This window comes from Peromyscus californicus, unplaced genomic scaffold (assembly GCF_007827085.1).
Source record: "Peromyscus californicus insignis strain IS unplaced genomic scaffold, ASM782708v3 Scaffold_3__1_contigs__length_106647218, whole genome shotgun sequence".
Lineage (NCBI taxonomy): Eukaryota > Metazoa > Chordata > Mammalia > Rodentia > Cricetidae > Peromyscus > Peromyscus californicus.
Window position 1 is genome coordinate 60,044,273 of NW_026294551.1, and position 16,278 is coordinate 60,060,550.

A 16,278-nucleotide genomic window follows, 5' to 3' on the forward strand; every position below is an offset into this window, starting at 1 on the left:
CCTGTTCAAACGCAGTCTACTGTGCCTCCTCCCCAGAGCTGCTGACCTAGGGAGGTGGATGGGACAGTGCCATTTGCATCTCTAGGAACTTTCCCAGATGATGCTGAAACTACTGGTCCTGGGAACCCACTTGAGAATCACTCTTTAAAATGGCTATTGGGAGAGTCAGCGAAGACAAACCCTAGAAGCTCCCTCGCCTTTTTTCCCTCTCCTTGAGACAGGCTGAAGGAAGGGGTTTCGAAGAGACTGGGTTCAGGGGATGGAGCAGGCTGACTGGGTGCATCTGCAAAACCTTCGTCAGGGATCCTTCCTGTATTAGACACATTTTGTTGCTGTAGTTAAAACACACCATGACAAAAGCAACTTTTGGAAGAGTTTATTCTGGCTTACAGTTCCAGAGGGAGAGTCCATAATGCCAAAGAAGGCATAGTGTCGGGTAGCCAGAGGAAGAAGCTGAGATCACATCTCCAACCAGCAGAAAGCAGGGAGAGTGAATTAAAGTGCAGTGGGCTGTAAACCTTCATAGCCCACCCCCAACGACGGTGACACACTTCCTCCAGCAAGGCTCCACCTCCTAAAAGTCCCATACCCTCCCCAAACAGCACCACTAACTGCGACCTGAGTGCTCAGATATCTAAGCCTGTGGGGGACATTTCTCATTCACACCATGACATGTCCTTAAACAGGCTTCAGATGCACCCTGGCAGGGTCTGTTGCTAACCTAGGAATCATGACACCTAGGTCCCTGGCTCTGTCTCCGTATAACCCTGATATTGCATGGGGCCTCCCCTGAGAGAATTCAATGGGACAAAGGCTGCTGGGAGAATACAAAAGTACCAGTTCTCCCCCCAAACCAGGCAATGTTTAGGGGTTCGCAGGAAGGGTTTTGTTGTCCTGCCAGATAGTAGAAAATAATCTGTTTCCTGGTCCCCAAACTATTGGGGGTCCTCCTGTCTGCTGTGCCTGATGATGCTGGGAGAATCTAGGTAGAAAGTCAGGTAGTCCTCAGTTTCTATCCTGATAGACCCCTAGTAAATTTAAAATACCCTAAATCAAAATTGCATTTAAAATGCCTAACCTCCTACACATTGTAGCTGAGCCTTGCCTACTTGCAGTGTGCCAGGGCACTGCAGAGTATCCAAAGCTGGAAACAATTATTACTGAATACTGTCTTAGCTGAGGTTGCTATTGCTGCGACCAAAAAGCAAGTTGGGGAGAAAAGTGTTTATTCAGTTTACACTTTCATATCACTGTTCATCATTGAAGGAAATCAGGACAGGAACTCAAACAAGGCAGGAACCTGGAGGCAGCTAAGGCCATGAAGGGGCACTGCTTACTAGCTTGCTCTTCATGGCTTGCTCAGCCTGTTTTCTTATAGAACCCGGGACAACCAGCCCAGGGATGGAACCACCCACAATATGCTGGGCCCTCTGTCATCAATCACTAATTAAGAAAATGTGTCCTGCCAGGCAGTAGTGGCGCATGCCTTAAATCCCAGCACTCGTGAGGCAGAGGCAGATGGATCTCTGTGAGTTCGAGGCTAGCCTGATCTACAAAGTGAGCTCCAGGACAGACACCAAAGCTACACAGAAAAACTCTGTCTTGGAAAACCAAAAAAGAAAAAGAAAGAAAATGTGTCCTTAAGCCGGATCTTTCTTATGGGGGCATTTTCTCAATTGAGGTTCCCTCCTTTGGGATAACTCCAGTTTGTGCGTCAAGTTGACATAAGACTAGCCAGCACAAACACTGTGCTGAACACAAACAGCAGAATGGTTATGTGGGTTGGCTTTTGCATCATCAGGAACTCAAACCATTTATACTTCCATGTCTATAGTCATGTAAATTGTAAACAGGCTGGAGAAGGCAATGAGTACATTTTTATTTGTTACATAGCTCAGACCTCCAGCTTCCAGCTCCTGAAGCAGCCACTGTGCATCAGGCTTACTGCCTGTGCACAAACCTAAGTGGACCACAGAAAGATACCCAAGTAAGGACTGCATCAAATCAGAAGGGAAATGCACCAGTCACTCCACAGCACCCTCGCTGCTGGAAGGCTGAAGGAGAGGGAGCAAATGGGATCAGTGGGACCTCATGGACATGTGCCTCTCCTCCTGGGGCCTTTATTTCCTTCTCTCTGAAGATAGGATGCTAAATTTCATTAGATGAGAAGCCCTTTTGGCCCTGAGCCAGAAGCACAGTAGCCTTCTGTTCTTTCACATGCCACTCTTGGGTCCCCTTTTCTCTGTACTATGCTGGGAACGTGCTCTCTCATCACATTTGGGGAGGAGGGCGTGTCTGGGGCTCAGAAAGGCTGTGAACAGTCCCTAGGCAACCAAGGCAGACTTCAGAATACACAGTCAGTCTCGAATGGCAAGCAGCTGAGACAATGTTGCATTGTGGAGTTTAAAAACATGCATTTTTAAGAGCCTGGGCTTACTGAGTCAACAATCTGGAACATTCTCAAGAGGCTAAAAATACCCCCAAAAGTGAACTGAATTTTAAACTATGCTTTAAAAAATGTTCTTTGTGAAAACAATCAAGTGTTTCTTCTTTGAGAATTATCCATTTCCTTCATTTTAATCGTCACTGCTTCAGACCGAGATGGGGTGAACACCATGACCCTAAGGCTTTTCCTCCTAGATCCCATAGCAGGGGACAGAAACTTTTAAGTTTAAATCTCTTAAATGACTTCAATTTTCAAAGCGAATGAGGCACAGTATTCTCTCCCATCTGGAAATCTTCAGGTTCTCTTTTCTCATTGTCAAATGGCAGGATAAAGGGCATAGACATTTTCAACCAGGAGCCAAATTCGTGTCTGCCAAGCACTTAATGTCTGAAACTGCTTGACTTCTCATAGCAAGACACAAACCATGGCCTCATCAGTGGTCGGGAACACTCCAGTGAAATGGAAAACCCAGTGTTACCACCATGATCATAATTCTATGCAACGATGGCTACTTTTAATCATTAACTTGACACAGTCTACAATCACTGGGGAAGAGTTTTAATGAGGGGCTGGCTACATCAGGTTGGCCTGTGGGAGTGTTGTCTACCTTAGCTGTCGTGAGAGACCCAGCCTAAAAGTGGGTGATGTCATTCCCTGGGTTTGGGTCCTGGGCTGCTTAGGACTGTGGAAAGAGAGCTGAGACTATGCATGCATGCATTCTTTCTCCTCTCCACTCTTGACTGTGGATGTGGCTAGCTGCTTCAAATCCCTGCTGCCTTTGCTTTCCCACCGTGGAGAGTTATACTCTGGAACTGTGAGCTGAAATGAACTCTTCTTCCCAAGCTGCCTCTCTCAGGGCACGGTATCACAGCAACAAGAAAGGACGCCAGGACAGCGACTTCCCCCTAGTCCCCACTAATGTACCCTTGCAGGTACAGAAGGCAAACATCCATGATAGCAAAGTAAGACAGACTCTCAGAGTAAGGGAGGAGCTGGATTCACATGATGTCTGCAATGGTTTCTCAAGCGAGCCCTGAATCCAAAGGCAGTGAGTGGTGAGGGAGGCAAGCCGGTCCCTCTAACTACCATGACCATAACCCTGTGTGGTTGTTAGCTTTGGAGGGAGTGGTTTGGTTTGACTTAATTTTATTGACACAGAATCTTGATATGTAGCCCAGGCTGGCCTCAAATTTGCTATCCTCCTGCCTTAGCCTCCCAAGTGTTGGGATTACAGTCATGTACTGGTGAGTTAATGCTTCTTGTAGCTATAACAGAAGACCTGATGCAAACAGCCTAAAGAGAAGAAGGGTTACTCTGGCTTATGGTTTCTGCCATAGTCCTTGGCCCTATGGTAAGACACACAACATGGTTGGCGGATCAGGTGAAAAAGCCATTTAATCTCATGGTGGACAGGGAACAGAGAGACAGGCAAGAGTCAAGGATAAAATATCCACAAACACTCATTCCCCAGTGACCTACTTCCTCCAGCTAGGTGGGGTCAAGGATAAAATAACTAGCAAAGTTTCCAGCACCATCAAGTGGGGACCAAGCCTTCAATACCTGATCCCATGGATACACCACATTCAAACCATAACACCCAGGGCCTCTCACCAGGAGGACACACCACATCCAAACCATAACACCCAGGGCCTGTCACCAGGAGGACACACCACATCCAAACCATAACACTCAGGGCTGTCACCATCCAGGAGCCCACAGCATCAAGTGACAGACTGCACTGCACCAAGAGAACTTTCTTTCACTATGAATGAAGTACAGCCATTTACCTTCAACTAATGGCTAGGGGCAGACATGCCAGACCCTAAAGCTGATGTGGACCATCAATATAGCAGTGAGCACCCTTCAGTGTTAACAGAATCTTACCTCAGCTTGCACAAGAACGCTCACCTCAGTGTCTGCTCCTGGAGGTGACCCATGACAAACACTTGTGTGAAGTGGGACACCAGGCCAGCCGCTACTGGGAATTTACCATCCACAGGAACAGGACCATCTCCTCAGACAGCAGAGGCCTGGGTAGAAGGCTGAGACACACAATGGGAAAACGTTTCATGCTGAAATGTCACCAAGGCAGTTCGGATTCAGGCAGGAGTGGGGAAAAGCAGAGTGTTTTTCATTGTTTTTGCTTGTGAAGAACTAGAGCTATGGAGTCAGGAAACAGATTACAAACCTCTGAACACCAGGTCAAGGAGCTAGGACTAGTTACAATAAACCCAGCTTTCATGCACCTCCTCACCAACACACACACACACTCACACACACACACACACACACACACACACACACACACACACACACACACCCCTACTGTCTGGCTGTCTACGGAGTTGGGCCGAAGAGTAGACCCGAGGATCATTAGGGTGGTGCCCGATGGCTGCTCTCCTTGGTTCGACAGTGTCCATCTTCTCCCTGTATGCTCCCATGGCTCCTCTCCGTGTGCCTGGATCAAAACCTCTCCTTACAAAGACACCAGTCACACTGGACGACAGTGTCCATCTTCTCCCTGTATGCTCCCATGGCTCCTCTCCGTGTGCCTGGATCAAAACCTCTCCTTACAAAGACACCAGTCACACTGGACTGGAGTCCTCTCCTCCCAGTGGGGCCATTTTTCCTTCATCATCTCTTTAAAGGCCTTACTGCTAAACATAGTCCCATTATGAGGTTCTGAGGGTTAGGTGTTCAACTATAAACGCAGGGTATGCAAGACTGACAGAAACTGTTCACAATACGATGATGAGTTTGGTTGCAGAGGCCAAGCTATCAACATCATGTCATAAAAAAATTAAGTATGAATGGGTCCCCCGCTAACAGTGAGCTCAGCCAACCAGCACCAACCTGCACGCTCATTCGCTTCCTTCATCAGCCAGGGGAGCAAAAAGCAGGCAGGCCTCCTCAGCCTCTTCAGCCGTAGTGGTTAGAGGGCATTTCCTGGGGTTCAGCCAAACTTTTCTTCTTAATTCCCAAGCTGCGTCCCAGAACTGGGCGTGACAGTTTAAAACACGAGGTTCCCCGTCACCTGACCTACCCCATCTCCATCTTTGGACCATTCTCCATCTCCTCCCTGGCACCCCTTCGTCAACTCCCCCTTTCCTCTGGTCAAAGGCTCGCATGGCCTCTTGTCCGATGCTTGATGGAGGGCCATGCAGCTTGTCCAGCTTCCCAGCCGTTTAGGCCTCCCTTTACCACATCATGGTGGGAAGTGAACAGCACTGTTAAATCAGTGTTTTCAAATTTTTACCATTAAATGTGATGTTATTTTTTAAAATCTCCGAATACTGATAACAAACAAGTGTGCTTGATACCAACATGTTCTTACAATGTTACATACTGAAATTCCAAGCTAGTATAGCAAAGAATAAATAAATAGTATAGGAAATGAAGAAACAAATATATTAATAATCCTACAAGGCATGGTGGTGCACACCTTTAATCCCAGCACTCGGGAGGCAGAGGAAGATGGATCTCTGTGTTCACAGCCAGCATAGTCTACAGAGTGAGATCCAGGACAGCCAGGGCTATACAGAGAAACCCTGTCTCAAAAACAAACTAACAACAACAACAAAAATCCCAAGGATACATTTACAAGAGAATGTGATTGTAGCTGAGTACGGCAGCAGGTATACTACCTAAGGCAAGAGGAGTCCAAACATGAAGCTAGTCTAGACCACCTACCAAGATCCTAACTCAGAAAGGGAAAAGAAAGAAAATAGACAATAGGATTGTGAAAGACACTATTTATCGTAACAACAAAATAAATAAAAAGCCAACAATAAGGCTAACAAAGAGATGAAAGGTCTTTGTGGAGAAAATTAATTATTAATAGAAATTGAGGAATGAGAGATTCATGGTTTTCAAGAATCAGAATTACAAAAATGGGACCTTTCACCAACTCACCCAGTTTCAATGGAATTATCAGAGAAATCACCAGGGTTCTTTAGTCTTATAATAATGTTGGTTATAAAGTTTATATAGGAAAATGCAAAATGATAATGGTATCCTAAAGATTCAGCTTCAGGGATGTTTCTTATGGACTGAGTATTATAACCCTTCACTGGAGGCTGGAGAGATGGCTCAGGGGCTAGGAGCACTGGCTGCTCGTGCAGAGGACCTGGGTTCTGTTGCCAGCACCCACATGGCAGCTCACAACCGTCTATAACTCCAGTTCCAGGGCTCTGACACCCTTTTCTCTCCTGCATGGGCACCTGACACACACATTACACACATACATAACACATCATACATTCAGGCAAAACACTCATATACATAAAATTTTAAAATCTGAAAAAAATTTAGCTGGGCAGTGGTGGAACAGGCCTTTAATCCCAGCACTCCGGAGGCAGGCAGGCAGATTTCTGAGTTCAAGGCCAGCCTGGTCTACACAGTGAGTTCCAAGACAGCCAGAGCTACACAGAGAAACCCTGTCTCAGGGGGGAAAAAAAAGTATGAAAAAAATTTAATTAGAAGAAATATACACTGATTTACATTGATATTGAATGTTCCAATAGAGAAACAGAATGAAAAAGTGAGTCCAGAAACAGACTCCTGTATAAACAGGAAATGTGTGACAAAGCAGCAGAGTCAAGTAGGTAGTCAATGTGGGAAGAACCGATACTTTAACAACTGATTGCCCTTATGAAACATAGAAAGAAACCAGATCTTGTGTTAGCCAGCCATGTTACTGTCATGATGCTATGTAACAAGTATCTCCCAAATCTCAACAAAGTCAACTGACATATTTCAAGTTAGATCCAGGTCCACTCTATGTGTCTCTTATATTAATTTTTTTTTTAAGATATGGTCTCTCTAGGTAGTCCTGGCTGTCCTGGAGCTCACTATCTAGAACAGGCCAGCCTCAAACTCTCAAAGATCTACCTGTCTTGGCCTCCCTAGTGCTGGGATTAAAGGTATACACCACCACGCCCAGCATGTCTCATATTCTGAGCTAAACTGAAGGAGCAGTGGCCACCTGGGGCAAGTACTTCTCATGGTGCAGAAAGCAATCTAAGGATAAACCATACAGTCCTTGAGTGTGGACCACACATTGTATCTGTTCACATCCTGTTAACCAAAGCAAGTCAGTTCAGGCAGGTTAACAGTTCAGAAGTTTGAAGGTTTCAGGCATGGTGTAGGGAAATATATTCTTTTTTTTTTTTTTTTTTTTTTGGTTTTTCGAGACAGGGTTTCTCTGTGCAGCTTTGCGCCTTTCCTGGATCTCGCTCTGTAGACCAGGCTGGCCTCGAACTCACAAAGATTCGCCTGCCTCTGCCTCCCGAGTGCTGGGATTAAAGGCTTGCGCCACCACCGCCCAGCGGGAAATATATTCTTAAGGCAAGAGATTCCCAGACATGACAGATATAAATATATGAGCCTGATAATCTCAATGTTCATCAGTAGTTCAAAGTGACAAGACATTTGCAACATATATCAACAGCAAAGAATTAACATTTAGAATATATAAAATGTCCCTCTAAATAAATAAGAAAAATGGACCCGTGCACACTGGGAAATTACCAGAATGGCCTCACAAATTAGTAATGACCACTATTCATACAACATATGAAGACAGTTGTGTGTGGGGAAAGATAAAATGAGATCCCTGCTTCATTCTGTATGTAAGTAAATCCTAGACAATTTTAAAAGTCGAATAAATGAAAAAGCAACATTTGTAACTTGGAAGAAAATGTAGTGCATCATAATTATCTAGGAAAGTGTTTTAAGTTAATACTGAAAAGCCAAGTTAGAAAAAAAGGTCCACCAATTTGTCTCCGTTCTAAAAACTTCCTTAAGACACCCAGGGCAGGTACAGGCTCAGCGGACAAAGGCAGCTGCCATCAAGTCTAACGATCCGATCCGAGTTCAACCCCTGGAATAATTCACATGGTGGAAGGAGAGAACTGACTCCCGGAAGTCGTCTTCCGATCGCCACGCATGCACATTGGTAAACTCACTCTCACACCTCTCCTCTCTCTCTCTCTCTCTCTCTCTCTCTCTCTCTCTCTCTCTCTCTCTCTCTCTCTCTCTCTTTCTCTCTCTCTCATGCATATACACACAGAGTTAATTAAACTGTAATAGAAAAAATTTAAAGACATCCTGAACAAAGTATAAAGTGAAGTTACAGACCAGAAGAAATATTTTTAATTCTTGTGACGTGTCCCGTACACACAGGAAAGCAGTGCAGAAGTGAGCCTGGTACTTTCCGAGAGCATCTAGGTGTTCCCTTTAGTTGGAGCCGAGAGGAGTGGGGACGTGTGCATCTATGCACAGGAGTACATGTACCTGTGAACCCCACACTTTGCAGACATGGCTCCTGTAACTTAGTGTGTCCTTTCTCCATTTTACTCCTAGAGATAGCCAAATGCCCTGAAAATGTGCATTACCTTCCTTGATACATCTCTGGCTTCTTTTTTGGTTGTTTTTTTTGGGGGGGGGGAATGAATGTTGTTGTTGCTTTGTTAGCGTAGCCCTGGCTGTCCTGGAACTCACTCTAAAGACCAGGCTGGCCTTCAACTCAGAGATCTGCCTGCCTCTGCCTCCCGTGTGGGGATTAAAGGCGTGCACCACCACCGCCCAGCTCTCTGGCTTATTTCATGGACATGTTTTACAAGATGGCACTTCTTACCAACAGCAGCGCCCTCCTGGAATGTATCTCAACATGAGCTCTCCCTGCCTTCTTAGGCAATCTGCAGGAGCCACAGGGTGAGCTCTGCCCTGGGTTATACTACCATACACAGGTAAGTGTTTGGTTGCCGAAGGATCTATGTAGATACAATCTAAAGAAAGGAGTGAAAGATGGATTCTAGGAGGCTATGATACAATGTGGTCCCAGAAAGAGGAGAAAGGGCACAGTGTTTAAACTCATCAACTACAAGGAGACGTCTTTCCCTTTGATGCAGAGGAGGAGGAATGTAATTAGGTGCTCTTAATCCTGAGATTCACAAGAGAAAACCCAGTTCCACAGTTCAGAGCCAAATCTGAGGCAAGCTTTAATTAAGTATTAAATACTGGCCAGGTAGATGGACTTTGGCCAGGTCCACTCCCTAGAATCCCAGTAAGTGGCAACGAGACATGTGTGTAGGAGCTTCTTAAGGACAAAACCACATGGCCATCATATTTCCCATATGGCTTTGTTATTTCCCAAGAACTACAACTCCCAACATTCCAGGAAGTTACCTGATCCTTGGGCATGTGGGTCTTTCAGGTTAACTTTGGCTCTTACAGTGCCTAAGAAGGTATGGTAGCTTGAGTGAGAACATAGACTCATATGTTTGAACACTTGATCTCAAGTTAGTGGAACTGTTTGGGAAGGATTAAGTGGTAAGGCCTTGTTGGATGAAGTGTGTCACTGGTAACAGAGTTTGAGGTTTCAGAAACCTACAGGCCCAGCAGATATCTCTCTCTTTCTCTCTCTGCCTGTGAACCAGGATGTATAAAGCTCTCAGCTACTGCTCCAGCACCATGCTGTCTACTTCCTGCCATGATGATCATGGACTAACCCTCTAAAACTATAAGCAAGCCCTCAGTTAAATGCTTCCTTTTGTAAGAGTTGCCTTGGCCATAAGACAGAAGGCTCTCCAAAGTATATTTCTACCAAGTGAGTGCTGTCCACAACCCTATCTGTTGTCTCAGTAGAGACAACCCGGCCTCGGAAGGATGCACACCACAGCTACAGGCACTCTAAGATCCATAATTACACATGCTGATCTAACCTCGGTTAGTTCTGTTGCTTGAAACTTTCATGCTCTCATCACAAGAGACAAGGATGTCCAAGGATGTTCCCCCACCTGCTTCTACACAAGTCCTGATGTGCTATGAGGCCCAAGAGAACGTAATGCATGAGTTAGACACACTGAAGACCCTGTGCCTCACCCAGGTGAGAACATGTTTGCCTTCACCAAGGTTGGTATGAGGTGGCACACACCTACTGTTAGCTGAGTGAAAACAGGTGCAGTGGGCTATGCACCGATACCAGATAACAAGGTGGACCCCTGCTACAGTGCTTACAGGCACCTGGAAGGGTGTGCTGTTTGGCTTTCTGTGTCAATGTTGCTATAGTGTATGGCTAATAAAATGACAATGGGCATTACTGTGAAGGTATTATGTGTTTAGTAAACATCCTTGAAAAGATTATACCCTGCTGGGTATTGGTGGAATATATTGCTGGCTGTTTAGAGGTTGCAGTCTTCCATAGCCTGGCAGCTTTCTCTAAGCTCAGCAACATGGAAACTCCCTCCCTCCCCAGTAAGGCTGCCTGCTCTCTACCTGCCCTTATCTGGAGAATGTCCCTGGGCCTGGAGGACTGACCTTACCTAAAAGCTGTCTCTAAGCCAGATGCCTGATTCATCTTTAGCTTGACCCTTGGCACAGATCCCTGCTAAGAAGACTTGTTCTAGGGGCTCTGCTTCAGGACCTTACTGCCACACACTAAGCCTTATGGTAGAAGTGTGCCACTTAATGCAAATTGTTTGTCCCCAGGATCCCCAATCCTATATATTCCTTATACTCTGGAATAAAGTTGAGCTGATTGACTGAAATCTGTCTCCCAGAAGGCTGTCTCTGTCCATGCTCATGGGCCGCGTACAAAGCTTTCTGTCACCCTTCTGCCTCTTTCCCCTCCCAGGCTGATGGCTAACAGGCAGAGAGGGAAAGAGGACCCCCGCAGGGTACAGTACTTCATACCTGTAATCCTAGAACTTGGGAGGTGAGGCAGGCTTGCCACAAACTCAAGGCCAGCCTGGGCTACAGAATGAAAACCTGTCTTTAACCCAATGTATGGGTAGGTCTGTCCAGCTGAAGGCCTTAAAGGCAACTTTCCTGAGGGAAAGCTGTCCTCGAGGCTACAACAGGCAAGTTCCCAAGGCCGGCCTACCACCCGTCCGATAGGTTTTGATATTGTCAACTTCTATAATCATTAAAGTCAAACCCTTGATCAAAACCTCTTCGGGTTCACACACGTGTTTCTCTGGGGAACTCTGACTAATGTGAGGAGACTGCACAGGCAGGTCCTGGGTGCTATAGATTGAGGAGATCCTGTATGTAGTGCTTAACAGTGTACGCCTAGGGCAGACTTGTTCACATTCGAATCTTAGATCCATCTATTCTAGCCGCTCTGTGGCTTTTGATCATGTCCTCCATCTCTAAGCCTATTTCCCCCACTGTAAAATGCAAACAGCTATCCCTTCTACAGTCACTGCCAGAGGGTCAAAGAGGTAAGTGTTTTGTTCATGAACGCGCAGCTGGTAAACAGTAAGCCTGCATTTAACCTCAGCTCTGTCCATGCATCTTCATGCTCCTTAGCACTGGACATGTTTCCTAACACTTTTGTTACAGACACTATACATTGTTACATTTTCTGCTCTGATAACACTTTTGTTACAGACACTATACATTGTTACATTTTCTGCTCTGATAACACTTTTGTTACAGACACTATACATTGTTACATTTTCTGCTCTGATAACAGAGATGTCTTTTAACTTTGTAGCCTTGGCTCAGTCCCAAGGTTCCATTCTGCTTGGTGGTGACGCCGGCCTCCAAGCCAGCATTTCCTAAACTTCCCAGCTAAGTCACCTCTCCCTTACCTCCCGCAAGTCCCAGCTTCACCTGTCTCTACTTACACGGCCCTGGGAAAGCTGCGGACCCTCCAGCCAGTCTTCTCCCTTTCCTGCTGAGGGCTTGACACAATCAGGAAGAAGACACAAGTCATGCAGGTTCCTGAGCCTGTCTGGAGAGCCTGTCTGAAGCACCTCGCGAGGCTTCAGACACTACATGCCGGTGTGTTACCATGCTTACCCAAGCAGGTACTTTGGCGCCACACTTAGGCCCTCAGCATCTAGCCATCATTAGTAATGATTTCAGTTAACTGGAGAACAGGAGGGATGGATTTAGCCCTGCCTCCTTTGAAGGCAACAGCATTCACATGTTGGTGTACTGCCATCTAGTGAACCACATGAAAGTTACACGAGGAGGGACCCGCCCGCCGAGAGAGGTATCCTGGAGCAGTTTAAAACTGCAAAGGCTACTCCAGAGCATCACCAAGTTCCAACTGCTGCGGGGAACACAACAGAGAACAGGATGGGTTTCAACTACAAAGCTAATTAGAAGAGAACAACACAGTAAACTACCAGCTCCTCTCTCAGGAACTCTCAAGATCTTTACAGGGGCCATTCATTGATTGGGACTGAGCTCTGCACTAAACTTCAAAAGAAAAGAAATCAAATCAGAGTGCCTCATGTCAAAGTGCCACACCACCAAGCCAAAAACATAGCTCTGACCCTCTGAGAACTCCGGAGAGAGTTGAGCGATCCCTCCAGGCAGCAGGCATTTGCTTTACAACCAATCTCCTTCCTTCCTGTTCTCCTCAGCATTTTTCTCCTATCGAGTGTTCCACGGGCTTGTGTTAGCAGCAGAGTGCACTGGACCTCATCGTGAAGGCTGCCCAGTCCATTTGCTCACGACGCTGTGTGTGTTGTCCACTTTTTACCATTGCTACCTTGTTTTAAGAAAACTGAAAACTAGGATTCGCCTCTTTCCCCATAACTGACTGCTTCGCTCCATTTGGAGCCTCTGTGCCTTGTTCCGGGTTAGATGGGAACCCAAGGGGAGCCACTCACCTAGGGGCTGGATTTCCCCAGCTCTGGCCTTTAGCCATCTGAGGGATGGTTTCCCATTCTGCTTACACGACCACCAACAGTGGTCCCTGTGGCTCCTCTCATTTAATCCTCATGAACGATCCCCAGCAGGCGTAAATACACAAGACTCAACCTCCTGCCTCTCTGTAGTCATCGATGATTTTCCGAGTCTCACTTAGGATGGAGATGTGGATCCAGTCTTCGCGATGGCATTTAACTAAACACAACACCCCCGCTTGCTAAGAATGCTGAGGGGAGGGAACAACTGATGAGACACAGGCTAGGGAAAGCACGAGGTTAGTTACGTCTCAAGCTAACCCCATGGCAGAGGCACAGGCGCCACACTCCATCAAGATGAACACAGGACTCCGGAGTCACCGCAGCTCAGTGCTGTCAGCAGGGACACCGCCGGCCTCTTCTGCTGCTGATTCCAATCATTGCCCTTCCCGTTTTACCCTCGCCAGTCTATCAACTATCAACTCCATTGATCCACTGAGCCGGGTTCCATTGTCTTGACTATCAACTCCATCGATCCACTGAGCCGGGTTCCATTGTCTTGACTGTCACCTCCATCGATCCACTGAGCCGGGTTCCATTGTCTTGACTGTTTTTCTGTCCTTCATGGAAGCACACTGCTATCAGTACTTTCTCTGCGTCTTGGTTTGCTAAGGCCCTCTCTCTTCGAGTCTAATCCTCCTGCGGCTTTTCCCCTCACTGGTCATTTAGCAGAATGTGTTTTAATTCCCACACCCATGAATTTCCTCCCATTTTACTCCACTATGATCCGAGGAGGGCTCCAGGAATCAGTTTTGCTCAGGTTGGACGCCCTCAGAGAGCACGGGCCGTTCTGGGCCAAGATGTTCATTTTAACCTAGAAGGCAGGAAGAACCGAGCGAGCACTCTAAAGCTGTGACTGTGCTACACCAGCATCAGTCATGAGCTAGGAGCGGGGCTGTCCAGTCACCGTTGGCGGTTTGCATAGCGCCCTGGCTCCACGCTCTTTGAGTAGGGGCTGTTCTTCTCATCTTACTCCATCAGTGACAAGGTAGCCTTGTCAAGGGCTGACGGTCTACAAAGTGGCGTAGTGTCAAAATGAGACTCGGCAGTTCAGCTGTTAGGGCCGGGTCAGCTTCAGCTCCTCTCATTATAAACAGGAGTTCATGTATATAAATACTCTGAAGTTAGGATGCATAATTCATTGTTGTACAAAACTGTCCTACAGGCAATTAGCATCTGCAGCTTACCCTGTCCAGGGGGCACCATCTCCTGAGAACCACTGCAGGGTCCAAATCCAACTCCTCAACCAGGTCAAAGCAGAGGTTTGCACACGAAGAGGGAAGCAGCCTTCACGTCACAGAACCATCTAACCAGCTGGGACTCAAATGAATTAACTACGCCCCTTTAAAAAAAAAATGGTCAGGATAAAAGGCTATTTGGACTTTTCGTTATAGGAACAACGCTAAGGGCCACGAATTATCAGACATCTTCTACATAAAGATCCACAGGAGGAATATGGCCACATGTCGCCGCTGCTACCCTGGCTCCTTATTAACAGATCTCTCATTAAGGGCGCTGGTACGCCTATGAAATGACTGTTTTCCCAGACTGCCTTGCAACTGGCTGACAGACACCATGTTTATCAAGTAGAAGCCAAGTCAGCAGTGATTTCTGAGCCCTCTTTTCAATAGGACTGGAATCCTCTTTCCAAACTTAAAAACAAGTGTCATTTTTCAGCAGTAACAGTGGCCTTATGGCTGTCAGCAAAGCATGGGGACGGTGCCCCTAGGAGGGAAGAAATTACATGTGATGCCCTCCTCTAAAAAGCACTGGGGAGATGTGTCTTCTTCCTTTCTTACTAAGGACATAATAATGATTTTTAAGGAGTGTTTCTCATTTCTCACAAGAAAATATTAAAATCTGGGCTTTACTCTGAAATGACCACTTTAACAGACCATCATCAGTGTCCTCCTCGAAGCTCAGGATAAACTCTGCTTTCTCTCCCTTCCAAACAACCCTGGAAGCCGTTTGAAAACTGCGGAGAGGGCTGACAGGTGGCCTGAGACCCTCCAGCCCAGCTTTCACGGGAGCCACTCTGCTTTATTAATGCCACCAGGCTTCGATACAGGGAGAGTCCCATGAGTGTGAGGCTCTGAAATCATTACACTATGCCAAAGTTAGCTCAGCTGTATCTGACCTGCAAGTATATGCAATTTGGTTTCATATGTGGTTTTCTCCCTTTTAAATTTAATGTATATGTATTTAAAGGTCAGATTTCATAGAAATTCCCCATTTCTTTTAAAAACCTGAAAGGCCTGGCAGCATGGCCCCACCCCTGTGAATAACAACCAACGGCTGGAGATGCAAAGCTTCTTATCCCCTTAGATGGGACCTGGTCGGTCTCAGCCATGAAAAACTTTGTGGCTCCACCTGAACAGTGGCCTTGCACTAAGGGACAAAGAGTTCAACTTTTTTTTTTTTTCTTTTTTGATAGGAAATAACATCAAGCAATGAAAAGGTTACTGAGCTGAGACTTTCTAGAAAATGTTTTCTGGGGCCAGGAAGTCGGTTGAGTGGGTAGAGGTGCTTACTGCAAATCTGAAAGGCCTGAATTTGATCCACAGGACACACAGGGAGGAAGGAGAGAACCAACTCCACAGGTGTGCACGCCAACACCAAATAACAGAATAATGAGCATTTTTAAGGTCTCCTGGCTACAGCTTCTTAGTTGTGCCACTGTGCTGGTGAAGCAGGCTGCTCTGCCATGCAGTATTTGCCAATTAACCAGGAAGCCCATGGGTTCATTCTCCACAGTTTTATTTCTCACTTGCAATCTGGCCCAACTGGACCAGGCAGAGGGACTGTGTTGCCCACATCTCCAGAGCTGCCTGAGGCCCCACCACCTTGACTACTACTAGGTGCCACAATAAGGAACAAAAGACAGGAAACTCAGTCACATCCCGCACTCACTCTCACCCCAATTTCATTAGCCACAATGACATGACCTCACTAATTAAGGGGCCCAGGAAACAACACATGGAGAACTGGGTGAGTACTGTGTCTCTACAAGCAACCTCCAGGGGATTATTTTACTCTGCTTACCCTTGGCTGTGAATTTTTAAGTTACATGGCACATAATGGTCTGTCCTCCCTCTTGGGGTGGTGGGAAAAACAAGTGAAAGAATTCAT